Source organism: Echinops telfairi, unplaced genomic scaffold (genome assembly GCF_000313985.2).
Source record: "Echinops telfairi isolate 266 unplaced genomic scaffold, ASM31398v2 ScPeMD7_22;HRSCAF=79, whole genome shotgun sequence".
In the NCBI taxonomy this organism is placed as follows: domain Eukaryota; kingdom Metazoa; phylum Chordata; class Mammalia; order Afrosoricida; family Tenrecidae; genus Echinops; species Echinops telfairi.
The window spans coordinates 9,409,536-9,422,076 of NW_022103919.1; the positions used below are offsets into that span (position 1 = coordinate 9,409,536).

The 12,541-nt window shown below is 48.4% G+C and overlaps 1 non-coding gene across 1 annotated transcript; it reads left to right on the top strand.

Moving 5' to 3' along the window:
• The first annotated feature begins 7,898 nt into the window (after positions 1-7,898).
• Positions 7,899-8,089, top strand: LOC115869161. The gene has a single exon (XR_004046027.1). It is a non-coding gene; the product is annotated as a U2 spliceosomal RNA (small nuclear RNA).
• The last annotated feature ends 4,452 nt before the right edge of the window (positions 8,090-12,541 follow it).

Sequence of the window (12,541 nt, forward strand, 5' to 3'; positions counted from 1 at the left end):
CCTCCTGTCCCACTATCATGCTCAGTCCCCACCAGGGTTTCAGCAATTCCTCTTGTTACATTACCCTTGATCATGCCCTACCAGGCCTCCCACACCTACCTCACCACCAATTTGGTTCACTTGTTGTTCCCTTGTCCCTGGGTTTGTTAACACCACTTCCTTCTTTGTAAGTTTATAAGTAATGTGTGCAACCTCCAAAGACAAACAGAGATTGGCGTTATAAAGATACTGATCCTGTTGCTGTTAGATGCCATTCAGTTGGTTCAGGCTCATAGGAATCTAATGTGTAATAGAACAAAACCCTACCTGTTCTGGTGCCATCCTCAAAATTGCTGTGATGTTTGAGTGCATTGAGGTAGCCACTGTGTCAGTCCATCCTGCTGTGGATTGACCTTCTACTTTGCTAAACAGGATGTCCATTTCCAGGGACTTGTCTCAGGGCCCTTAGTAGTATAGTGGATTGCATTGGGCTGCTAACTTCAAGGTTAGCAGTTTGAAACCACCAGCCACTGCTGGAGAAAGAGGAGGCTCTCTACTCCTGTATAGAATTACAGGAATTTGGAAACCCACAGGAGCAGTTCTACTCTGTCCTATAGTCTCTATGAGTTAGAACTGACTTGATGGCAGTGAGTTTGGTTTTGAGTTTTTGTTTTATCCTGATAACATGTCCAAAGTATGCCATTCCTGAAACTAAGGAGCAATTTGGTTGTATTGCCTGATGTGTTAGTCTGGCTAGACTAGAGGAACAAATTCTTAGACAATATGTGTATTGAAAGAGCTTTATAAAAAGAGTGGTTGTACATTAATAAAACATTCCAGCCCAGTCCAGATCAAGTCCAGAAGTCCGATATTAGCCCATATGTTCTGTACCAGTCTGTAAATTCCTCTTCAGACTCACACAGCATATGCAATGATGCCAAGTGCAGGAAGATCACAGGGGTAGAAAGTCTTGTGGAACCAATGGTGGTGGAAGTATCTCAATGCTGGCAGGGGTCTCTCCAGCTCCAGGACTCTTAGGTAGCTCCATGTGTCCTGTCAGCAGGAATGTCTCACAGCGAGTGAATGTGTCTGGCCTCCAGTGAGATATTTATCTCTGTGGCACCTGCAAATGAGGTCATCAGCTGGGACCTGATTGACAGGCTACACTCCACCCCTTCATAAAACTGTCACACCTGAAAATAAAGGGCAACAATAATGGGAAAAAGAAGCATTCTCCTTATTCCAGAACCTCCTTATGGTGGCATCATGGGGACAGAAATTTATTTTAAGTTGGGGACTTCCTATATCAGGGTGGGGAAACTTTTCTGCCAAGGGCCATTTGGATATTTATAGCATCCACCATGGGCCACCCAAAATTATCAACTTAAAAATTAGTCTGTTCTACTTAGTCAAACATTGAATTAACTTACCCATAATATGTTGATGGTGTTGTGGTTAAGCCTTGGGCTTCAAATAACAAGTTAGCAGTTTGAAACCATCCCCCAGCCCCCAGCCCCGCAATGAGAAAGACAAAGCGTTCTACCCCCATCAAGAGTTACCGTCTAAGAAACCCACAGTGACAGTTCTGCGCTATTCTACAGGGTTGCCAGGAGTCTTAATCAACTCATGACGGTGAGGTTTTTGTTTTATTTTTCCCTCTTTTTAAAATATGATGTTTGGAGCTATTTCTGTTTGGTGAGACATGTGGTGTTAGCTGGTGGTGCTACTACTGGTTATGCGATTGGCTGCGATTTGCATGGTCCACAGTTCAAAACCACCAGCCGCTCCTTGGAAGAAAGACTGTGTTTTCTACTCCCATCAACCCTTAGAGTCTCAGAAATCTACAGGGGTCACCTTGAGTCAGCACTGACTCGATGGCAGTATTTGGTTTTTATATGGCCAGTGGGTCAGACATTCCCCATCCTTGCTTTAGAGTCAGTAGTAGGAGTCAGATTGGGGCACAGTCCTGTGAATGGAGTTTCCATTTTATAAGGGATCATCTACAAGGTGCTTTGGAAAGGCTGTGCACAATTGCCCATATCACCCGAGAGTGGGTTTTCACTCCCATTTTGCAGATGAAGAGATTGAGGGTGGTCACGTTAGTGAGGTTTGGTACCCAGCTGATGGGTAAGGAGCTAGGTCTGGAATTCTGGCTTGCAGGCTCCAAGGAAGAAATAGGCATGTTGCACTGAGGCACGTGAGTCTAGACAAGGCACAGCACCACAGACACAGGCTCCTTCCTTAAAGGCCTTGCCCATGTGAACGGGACACCATGATTATAGTTCATCTTGGGCCCATGAGACTGAGGAGACCACAAACGTTGTTGATTGACCAGCTATTTGAGTGACAGGGATAAGATCACTACCATGTGGCTCTTTCTCTCTTCTGCTAATGGGGTCCTAGCATTTCCTGGTCTAGCCAAGCCCCCTTGGCCTCGTGTAGGTACGTGGTGGCTCTCTGAAGGAAGGTGACAGAGAAGACCCTGAGGAGAGGAGCGTTCCATGGGCAGGAGTAAGAAAAAGTGGTATTGTGGATGGGTGTAGACAAAGGGTTTCTACAGGGGACTCAGACTCTAGATGCCCGGACTGGGGTGGGTGAAGCAACTGTTAGAACTCCTGAGATAGTTTACGTTTATTGTGGCAACCTGGCCAATAAACACATGTGGGGTTAATTGAAGGACGGAGGGATAAATGGCTTGGTGAGTCTTGCCTTTCTAGTCCTCGGGTCTCTTGCTTTGATGGTCAGACCAGGGTGCAGCTGCCTTAGAAGTTCCCTGCTTCAGCTGGCAAGGTTGACTTCCTGCAAGACATCCCCAAGGAGAAGCCACATGGACCTACCCTGATGGCAGCCCTGGGTGCTGGAGCAGCCGTGTGGAGACCCCTGCCAGTGCTGAGATGCTTACACATTCACTGACTCGGCTTTCCTCCTGCAGTCGGCATCAATGTGTCTGTTTGGAGGAGCTAATGAGATGGAGGAGGACTTTGTGGATTGGTGTTAGACATATGGGTTAATGTTGGACTTGTGGGCTTGGGCAGCACTGGGTTAGGATGTTTTCTTGATGCACACTTAACCTTCATATAAAACTCTCTCTTATACATGAGTTTCTGTAGATTTCTTTCTCTAATCTACCCAGACTAACACAACTCCCATGAAATCATTTCAATGTCGCCTTATGGGGCAGTTCAACCCTGTCTTAGAGGGTTGCTCTGGAGTCAGAACTGACTACTGGCACACAAGAGCAACCTCAGCAGTAGGAGCCACACTGGGTGCGAAGCCTTCAGATCACTGATGCCAGGCCCAGCTGATGAATCATTCAGGGCATGTAGCATTCTCATACTTCTCAGTGTCACTGATGTTCTTCTATAGAGGTGGAGGGCACCTAGCCCAGACGGCCTGGACTGATAGCTCTGTATATCCAGCTGCCTACAGGTCACCTCTAGTCGGATGTCTCAAGATGTTTGCAATTAAATTCATCTTCTCTTTTAAACAAAAGTTCAACCTGAAGCCTTTTCAGTCACACCTCCTGTCTGTCACGTGTCAGACATGGGCAGTTCATCAGTCTCTCATTTCTTCATTCAGCCTCTACCTTCACCCTGGACCATGTCTGTGTTAGGTCTGCATGGGAGCCCAAATTGATCCCCGTGTTCCTTGGTCCCCTAGCGCCGCCCCACCCACTCCACCTCTGCCTCTTTCCTCTTACACTCCCACCATTCACCTCAGCGTCTCTCCCCAGAAGCCCCCCTACTCTAACTCACTTTCACCTCCATGCCCCCCCCACTGACTCAGTCTCTCCACTCTGTCACCCCCAACTACCACCCCAGTCTCTCCCCACTGCAGCTCTCCCACTCTGCCTCAGCCTCCCCTCCCTAAGCCCTTGACACGACCCCAGTCCCTTCCTCCTGAAGCCCCTACTTTACCTCAGCCTCTTCCCTCAGCTGCCTCTCCATTCTGCCTCAATTCCTCCAGTTTGGGGGCCCCCACTCCACCTCACTCTCCCCTCTCTGTGACCCCTCTCCCCTCGGCAGAGCCCCTACACTGCCTCACTCTCTCCACCATGCTGCCTCCCAGAACACAATAGTCTCTGCACACGCTCGGCCTCCATTCCACTCCTGGTTCTCCTCTCTGCCTGGCCCCCCACCCCCCTCAGCCTCTCTCCACTGCAGATCCCCTCTCCACCCCAGCCACTCCCCTGGAAGCCCCACCCTCCACCTCAGCCACTCCCCTGGAAGCCCCGCCCTCCACTTCAGCCTCTCTCCCGGAAGCCCCGCCCTCCACTTCAGTTTTCTCCGAAGTGCCGCTCCCACTTCACCTCCACCTCTACTTCAGCTGCCTCCCCACTCCGCCTCAATCTCTCCTCTCTGTGGACCCCATACTGCACAGTCTCTGCCCCTGCAGCCCCTGCCAGTCATCTCACTCTCTTCCCACTGCAGTCCACAACTCTGACTCAGTCTCTCCCTCGTATGGGCCGCCCCCCCCTGCAGACCCCCAACACTGCCTCATTCTCTATCCCCTGCAGCTGCCCCCACTCCGCCTTAGTCACTGCACGCTGAGGCCCCCGACTTGGACTCAGTCTGTCGCCATGCAGTCCCCCCACTCCACCTCCGTCTCTCCCATTCTTGGACCCCTGAATCACACAGGACCCTGGATGGAAGTCCATACCAGGGCTTTAGGGAAGGATGTCAGGCCGTCATTCTCTCCCCATGACCTTCCCTGAGCTCCAGGTGACCTTGTATGTGGCAGTCACCCCATGGTGATAGCTGCTGGCATTGCCGGTCACTGCTGCGCCTAGGCTCAGCCAGCTCCTCCCAGGTCTTGCCGTAGTACCCAGAGGCTGCTATTTCTATTCATTCCCGGCGACTTGTCTGGGCTCCAGGGTGAAGCCTCCAGGCCACCCAGCAGGTGGTGGCAGATGGCCACCTGGGAGCTCCTCTGAGCCTGAAGGGGCAGAGAGGAAGGGAGGCATTCTAGATTGTCCTCAGTGCCTCCCTGGCCAGCTCTGGTGTTTTCCCTGCAGAGCTGCCAGCAGGACACCCGCTGGGAGGAGAGGCCACAGTTGTATATCCAGTCCAGCTCAAGAAGAGGGCTAGGAAGTTCTAGCTAAGCCTCTGCATGGATGTAGAGGGTGGGGACCCTACTCAAAGACCTGAGATGGTCAGATGGGACTTAAACCCCAAATTCTCACCCAGAGCTCCCCCCTCCCGGGTCCCTGTGCCCTCCCAAGGAATCAGCCACCACCCTTCTCTCCTCCCTTACTGCTTTTCCTAATGCTGGCCAGATATGAAGTGACTTCCCAGGTTTGCAGAGATGTCAAAAACATGTCATTCCTCCACCTCTGTGCCCCCTTCCCACCAAAACCCTTGTTCCACTTACTGAGTCTCTAGATATATCGGTCCTGATTTTCATACACCAAAAAAAGAAAAAACATATACCGCACATTCAAGAGGGTGAGTCCCAATGATATAACACTTCTGAGGTACCCCCTAATATGTACAATAAAAAAACAAGCAACCCAATACAACCCCCAAATACATAAAATTTTGGAAACCAGATCAGGTCCAGCATGCATCCTAGGGGGAATCTGCTGACAGGTTTTAACTGTTCAAGGCAGGCTTTGACCTTCTATGCTCGTCACCAATGCACTCTGTCCACTGACCACCTTCCTCCTTGTGTTAGTCTTGGTAGACTAGAGAAACAAATTCATAGACACTCGTGTGTATAAGAAAGAGGGTTCAAGTAGAAAGAAAATGTTTTGAGAATGATGATGGCAACAAATGTACAAAAGTGCTTTACACAGTGGATGTATGCATGGATTGTGATAAGAGCTATATGAACCCCTAATAAAATGATTAAAAAAAGAAAAGAAAGAAAAAATTAAGAAAAAAGGAACAGGTTTATATACAAGAGCAGTGGAATATTGAGAAAACACCCCAGCCCAGTCCAGATCAAGTCCATAAGTCTGATGTTAGCCCATATGTCCAATACCAATCTATGAAGTCCTCTTCAGACTCACGAAACACATGCAGTGACACTGAATGCAGTAAGATCACAGGCCAGTGGGTGCAAAGTCATGGCGGTAGAAGCATCTCAGCTCTGTCAGGGGTCTGTCTCCATGTGACTCCTCCAGGTCCCAGGGCTGCATCAGGATAGGTCCATGTGGCTTCTCCAGCTCAGGGCACTAGTGTAGTTTCATGTGTCTTGTCAGCTGCAATGTCTCCAGGAAGTAGCCAAGAGAAGAATGTGTCTCCCGCCTACAAATAGGGAAATCCTAGGAGTTCCCAGAATTCTCAGGAGAAGGCCATGCCCATACAGAAGCCTCATTGGCTGGGACCAGATTGACAACTAGACTCCACCCCTACACTCTTAATCCTCAAATTGACACCAGATTATGTAACTACCACACTCCTATTCCTCAATTGTGGATAGAGGGAATTCACCGGAGGTTTATATCTTGTATAGTTCCACCAATGAATCTTGGGCTCAGGGTGATGACGTCAAGAGGTTCAAATAGAAAAAGAAATGTTTAGAAACTGATTGTGGAAGCAAATGTACAATTCTGTTGGACCTGATTGAACTATGGAATGATTTAATATATTGATTTGGACTGGGCTGGGATGTTTCTTTTTTTGTTTGTTTGTTTTGTTGTTTTTTTGGGGGGGGATGTTTCTTAATATACAATTATTCTTTGATATAAGGTTCTCTCTTAAACATATATGAGTGTCAATGTGTGGGAAACAGAAAGATTTCTCCCAACTTGTCTCCCCCAAATATATGTTAGACTTAGGACACTAGTTGCAGCTAATGGTAAATGATTGTCAAGTTACCTCCCTGAAGGCAGTCAGTTACCAGGCTTTCTGTCAACCATTTTGACTAAATAAGCAGCATGGTCTTAGAGAAGTTCCAGGGGCAATTTGTCCCCTGACCAAATTTATATTTATCACATTCATTTTTGCCATTTCAAACAGGAATAACCAAAGACAATAACTAAGGAAAAGAATCAAAACTTTAACTTCCCATGTTCTTTCCAGAAAGCAACCCAGTAAGCTGCATGGACATATCTGACCTCTGGCTAGCCTAAGAAAAAAAAAACTACCATGAGGCAGAAATCAAATAAGCATCTATACTCTCCGTCTTTATGATTTGTTTCTCTAGTCCCCCACTCCCAGAGTACCACATTGTGTTAGTCCAAGTAGACTAGAGCAACAAATTCATTGATGTGGGGGAAAGGCCAGCCCCCCACCACTAATCGCGGGATCGGTAGGCGCAATCGTGCAGTTGAGATATATAAAGATTATAATAAGTCATCGAGGGCATGAGAGATAAAAGAGAGATTGAAATAATGGAGTCAGACACGTTTCATGGTAGTATGCTCACCTCAGCCCCGCTTGATGGTCCACGTGGAGATGGGAGAGCAGAGGGCAGGAGAGAGGGGAAGAGGAAGGAGGACAAGGGGAGAGGCAACAGGGGAGAGAGGACCGGAGAAGAGAGGGAGGGAAGAGCCGAGGACAAGGGGCATCTCTATTGCTAATCAAGGCTTATATATATTTGGGGAACGTGCAAGCCCACTAATTACAGGTAAAGACATACATCACAGGAAGGGGTTGCACTATAGGTTATACAGCAATGAAAGGAGGACAATGTAGGGATATACAATAGGAAGAGGAGGGATTGGGGGTATACATGTGACAAGATGGGCGGATCCTAGATTCAGGATGGCAGCCTAACTTTGGATGTCACTATAGAAACCATTACCAGTAGGGTGTAAACCTCATCTACAGGGTCCAGACTGATGCCTGCAAGCCTTTAGGGAGAAGTAGCCTATTGTCCTTAACAGCAGGGAGTGGGCCCTACTTGTGGGCCCTGGCTTGAGGCAATGCAGCTAGAGGCCTAAGGCCATATTTCACATCAATAGAATAGTTTAGATCACTTCTAGGCCTTTTGGCTGAGATCAAGTGTAGTATTTGTTCTTATCAGTTTAATATCTGATACATCCTCTATCCGAGGACAACATACTAAATGGATTTTTGGAGCAGGGAGATGGAATAGGAGCTTGCTCTGTCCACTCCACGCATCGACCTGGTATTGCAGTACTTCCAGGAACAGTGCACCCCTCTTAGGGGAACCACAAAAAAGAATAGTTTAGATAAGGATTAAGATAAATAAGTATTGAACTTGACTGTTTTAAGAATTGATTTTAGAATTGGACTGTACTAGGTTTATACTATTTTCTTCTGCTTATTATTATTGATATAATGATTGATAGAAATGATTATTGGGGAATATGAAAATAGAAAGCTTATAAGCCCACTTGCCTTCAGTCATTAATGTGGATCTTTAAATGGTTTAGGACACGCCTGCAAAGAAGGCTCTAAAAAGCTAAGCCCCACACAGTGTCTTCAGTGCTCAGGACGTTCAAAGGTGAAGAGATTTGTCTATGGGGCTGTTGACAGATTGAAGAAAAAGAGAAACTTTTTTTTGTTGTTGAACTAGTGACTTGTGCTTGAGGCTGGAAAATGTTGGAACCATGGAGAGAACTCTCTGCTCTAGGACTGAACTGGTAAAGGGAGCCTGTGGGCTGGCTAAAATGCTTGCTAGGTGACCACCTGGAAGTGAGAGAAGCACAGCAATAAAGAGATGGGCTGAGTCTGGCCACTGACCCCCGTGAACACAGGGACTAGAGGAGAAAATGAGAGTGAGTTGACTGGTCTGAAGTTCTTGACCTAGCACAAGGGGGCTAGGGTTGTTGAGAATTTGTGACAGTGTCCATGGTCTAAAGGCAAGGCGACCAATGGGCACCCTGGTGAAGCTAAGTGAGGCAGCCTATATTGCATTGACCAGGACCCGACCACATGAAGATTTTTGAGCCTGTGAACTAGTGTATATTGCTGCTGACTTTATGGATGACTTGTCCTGATTGGACTTTGCTTATGGATGCCGACTTCACAAAGTGCCAACTGGAATGAAGATTCTTCTCATCAAAGAATATGATTGTCTCCTCACAGCACTGGGTTGATGTAAGTGGGCAGTATAGAAATTGGATACCCCAAATTGGGAGGATAAGGGCATGAAGTGGCTGTCTTACAAACTTTCCTAGGTGGGGGAATATATTCATAGGATTAAGGTGTAGGTGTTCACGTAACTGCAATTGTTAGGCATAGAATATTTTTGTTTTGTTCACTTAAAGGAAATTATGTTTAAACGAAGCTGGGACATATTAAATTGTATACATTTTAGTTTTATCCTATTAGGTACAGATATGATTTTATTATTGCTTTGTTTAAAAACTATATATGGTTAAAGAGTTGTGTAAAAGTGTCAAGTTGACAAGGGTGGTCTGTGGCAGTTACATAATCTTCTGTCAACTTGAACAAAGGGGTGGAGTGTAGCCTGTCAATCAGGTCATAGCCAATGAGACCTCTGTGTGGCATGGCCTTTTCCTGAGGAGTCTGGGATCTCCTGTCTTCCTCCCTAGAGGCAGGACACATACTCTCAGGGTCACATTCCTGTTGACAAGCCACATGGAGACATAGTGATGAGCCAGAGTCCTGGAGCTGGAGGAGCCATGTGGAGACCCACGCCAGGCTGAGCTGCTTCTACCGCCACTGCATCCACAAGACTTTCCACCCACTGGCCTGCAATCTCCCAGCATTCAGTGTCATTGCATGTGTTGCATGAGTCTAAAGAGGAATTAATAGACTGGTATCAGACATATGGGCTAATATTGGACGTATGGACTTGATCTGGACTGGGCTGGGCTGTTTCTTAATATACGATGGCTCTTTGATATTAAGTTTTCTCATACACATATACGCGTGAATTTGTTTCTCTTGGACTAACATAAATATTAATCCCAATTAAAAAAAAGTTAAGAAGGGAAAATGAAGTAAAGAAGAATGAATGGAAATTGCAAATCCAGGGAAGAGTGGAAAGAGTGGTACTATGGTGAGGAAACTGCAACTGTTTCCATGAAAAAAATGGGTACACATTGTTGAATGATGTGATAGGTGATTTTATATCAACTAGACACATCTGGCTAGGGGGTATTCAAACCTGTCAACCAGGTTACCTCCTGATGCTGTCACATTGGTAGTAGGACCTTCCCTTTCTCCCTGTTCATCTTCCTGCTGACTGGCCACCTTGAGAGCTGCCAAAGTCCTGCCAGGTGTCCACCGACCTTGAATCAACACCACTTTCCACCCACTGGCCTGTGATATGCCTACACTCTGCATCACTGCATGAGTCTGATGAGGGACTTATGCACTAGTATTGGACTTGGGAACTTCAGTTGGACTGGGCTGGGATGCTTCCTTGATATATAAATACTTCTTTATAAAAAGCTCTTTCTTATACATGTATGAGTGTCACTGGATTTGTTTCTCTAGTCAATCTTGTTTAACACAAATGAGAAACTAATATGCTCTGTAAACTTTTACCCAGACCACAATAAAATTAAAATAAGCAACGCCCCCTCCCCCCGCCCAACATGTCATCCATACGGTTTTCACTTCCCCTCAGCCCCAGTGTCTCTACACCCTCCTTCTGTTTTGCTGTTTATCTCTGGCCCTTCAGACCTGGGGCAGCTGGACTGCCCTGTCCTGCCACACGCCCTCCCAACCCCATCTACCCTCATGCTTCGTAGGCTTCACCATCCTCAAACAGAGAGGCTCTCAGACAGGATGCACACTTTCATGCAACATGTAACCTCTCAGAACCCACCACTGTCACCCATCCATGTCAGGAGGGGTGTCCTGACTCCGCTACAGAAAGTTCCAGAAGGAAGGCTGGTTCTCACACTGACTGAGTCTTGCACTGCTGCTGGCCCTGGCCTGACTGCTGGCAGCTGCCCTGTCAGCAAGGCTGTAGGAGCTCGGGCCTCCTTCATTACACACTGACCCGCCTGCAGCTGGCTCCTAGAGGAAGGGGGTGGACAAAGGATGAGCACCTGGACAGCTGAAAGCCAGAGCCAGACTCCTTCCCGCGAAGTCTCAGCCATCATGTGACGGTGTCAGTCTCTGACTGTGTCCATGTCCCTGCAGGAATCCTGGACATCGTCCAGCCTTTGTTTTCTAACCAGTAAAATGGGGAGTTTTGTGAAGGTTCGCCACGAAACTGCCCTCATTACAGGGGGACTATTTGTTAGTAAGGCACAGATAAATTCCGGTGCCTAATATTTGAATCGAGGAGCCTTTGTAACAGAGTGGATCGTGTGTTGGGCTTCTAACCTCAAGGTCAGCAGTTCTGAACCACCTATCACTCCTCTGGAGAAAGGTGAGGCTGTCTGGTCCCACAGGCACGTACAGTCCAGCAAGCCCAAAGGTGCAGTGCTGCTCTGTCCTTGCAGGGAGTCAGAATCAACTCGGTGGCAGTGGGTCATATTTGAATCGCCTCCACCTCAAATTCCACTTGGAAAGCTCAGCCTCCATTTCTGCTGGAGTCTCATGTCCGATGTCCACCCACATGTCACAGCGCTCTGGGCCCCTGACCTTCCTGGTGGTTATGGGTCAGCCTCTGACACAGCTGGCAGACCAGGGAGGCCCTCTGAGCGGCAGTTGAGCCACAGCTCAGACTCACCTATGACCTTCCACTGGTGGGTCACCTGGGAAGACTTCCGGGGTGGAAATCTGGGGAATGAGTGGGGTGTTTTTGGTCATTGGGAAGGCAGTCAAGGGGGTGAACTTTTCTCTTCTTCTTCTCAGCCCCAGCGCCAGGCCTGGCACCTGCCACGAAAGGGAGGAGCTGGTGGTCCAGAACCACCTGCAGGTTCACTTCCAACACCACCAGAGGGGGAGTTTGCTGCACCTAGCCACCCACCTGCCCCATCCCCTGATGGAAACGCAGATGCTGTCACAGAGGAGCCTCATTTTAGCCAGATGCTAAAGTCTGATGATGCCCCTCTGGGCCTCCTGACAACGCTGCGTGCCTAGAGGCCCCCAGACCCTCTATTAGCAGCCATCAGATGAAGAGCTGATTGATGGTCAGACATTTTCTTTTTCCTTTTCTGGGCCCTCTGACAGCCCAGCAGCGTTTGTCTCTCCAGCAGCTTCACTGGTACTGGACCTGCTTAGAGACCCAGATTCTCAATCAGGCGCTCTCTAATCAGGAGCCAGCTAGAAGGGCAGGCCTTCTTGTTGGGCCACTGCCAGCACACACAGGCTCTTGGCCACTGGCTACTGTCCCTGCAGGCCCTGCACCAGCAGTGGGCTCCCTAGAACACTGGGTCCTCAGCCGCCAGCTGGGTCAATCCCACCTGACCGAGAGCTGCTGCTGTGTTGGGTTTTCACCCAGTGGCCCCTGCCAAAGGAACTGAGATCCTCTTTGTAAAATCCTTCTTGCTCCGGAGCCAGCACCGGAGCTCCCAAGAGCACCAGGTTGTCCACGGTGACCTGCATCATCTGTAGAAGACTGCCAGCCTGGGAGACAGCTGTGCCCTCTTCTCAGGCAGCCTCCAGAAGCAGCTCTTGGGGCACTGGCTCACGGCTCTGTGGGTCCCGCAGCAGAGAGGAGCCGCATCCAGCACCCGGTCTTCTTTGACCAGCTGACTGGTCACCAACCCTGACTGAGAGCC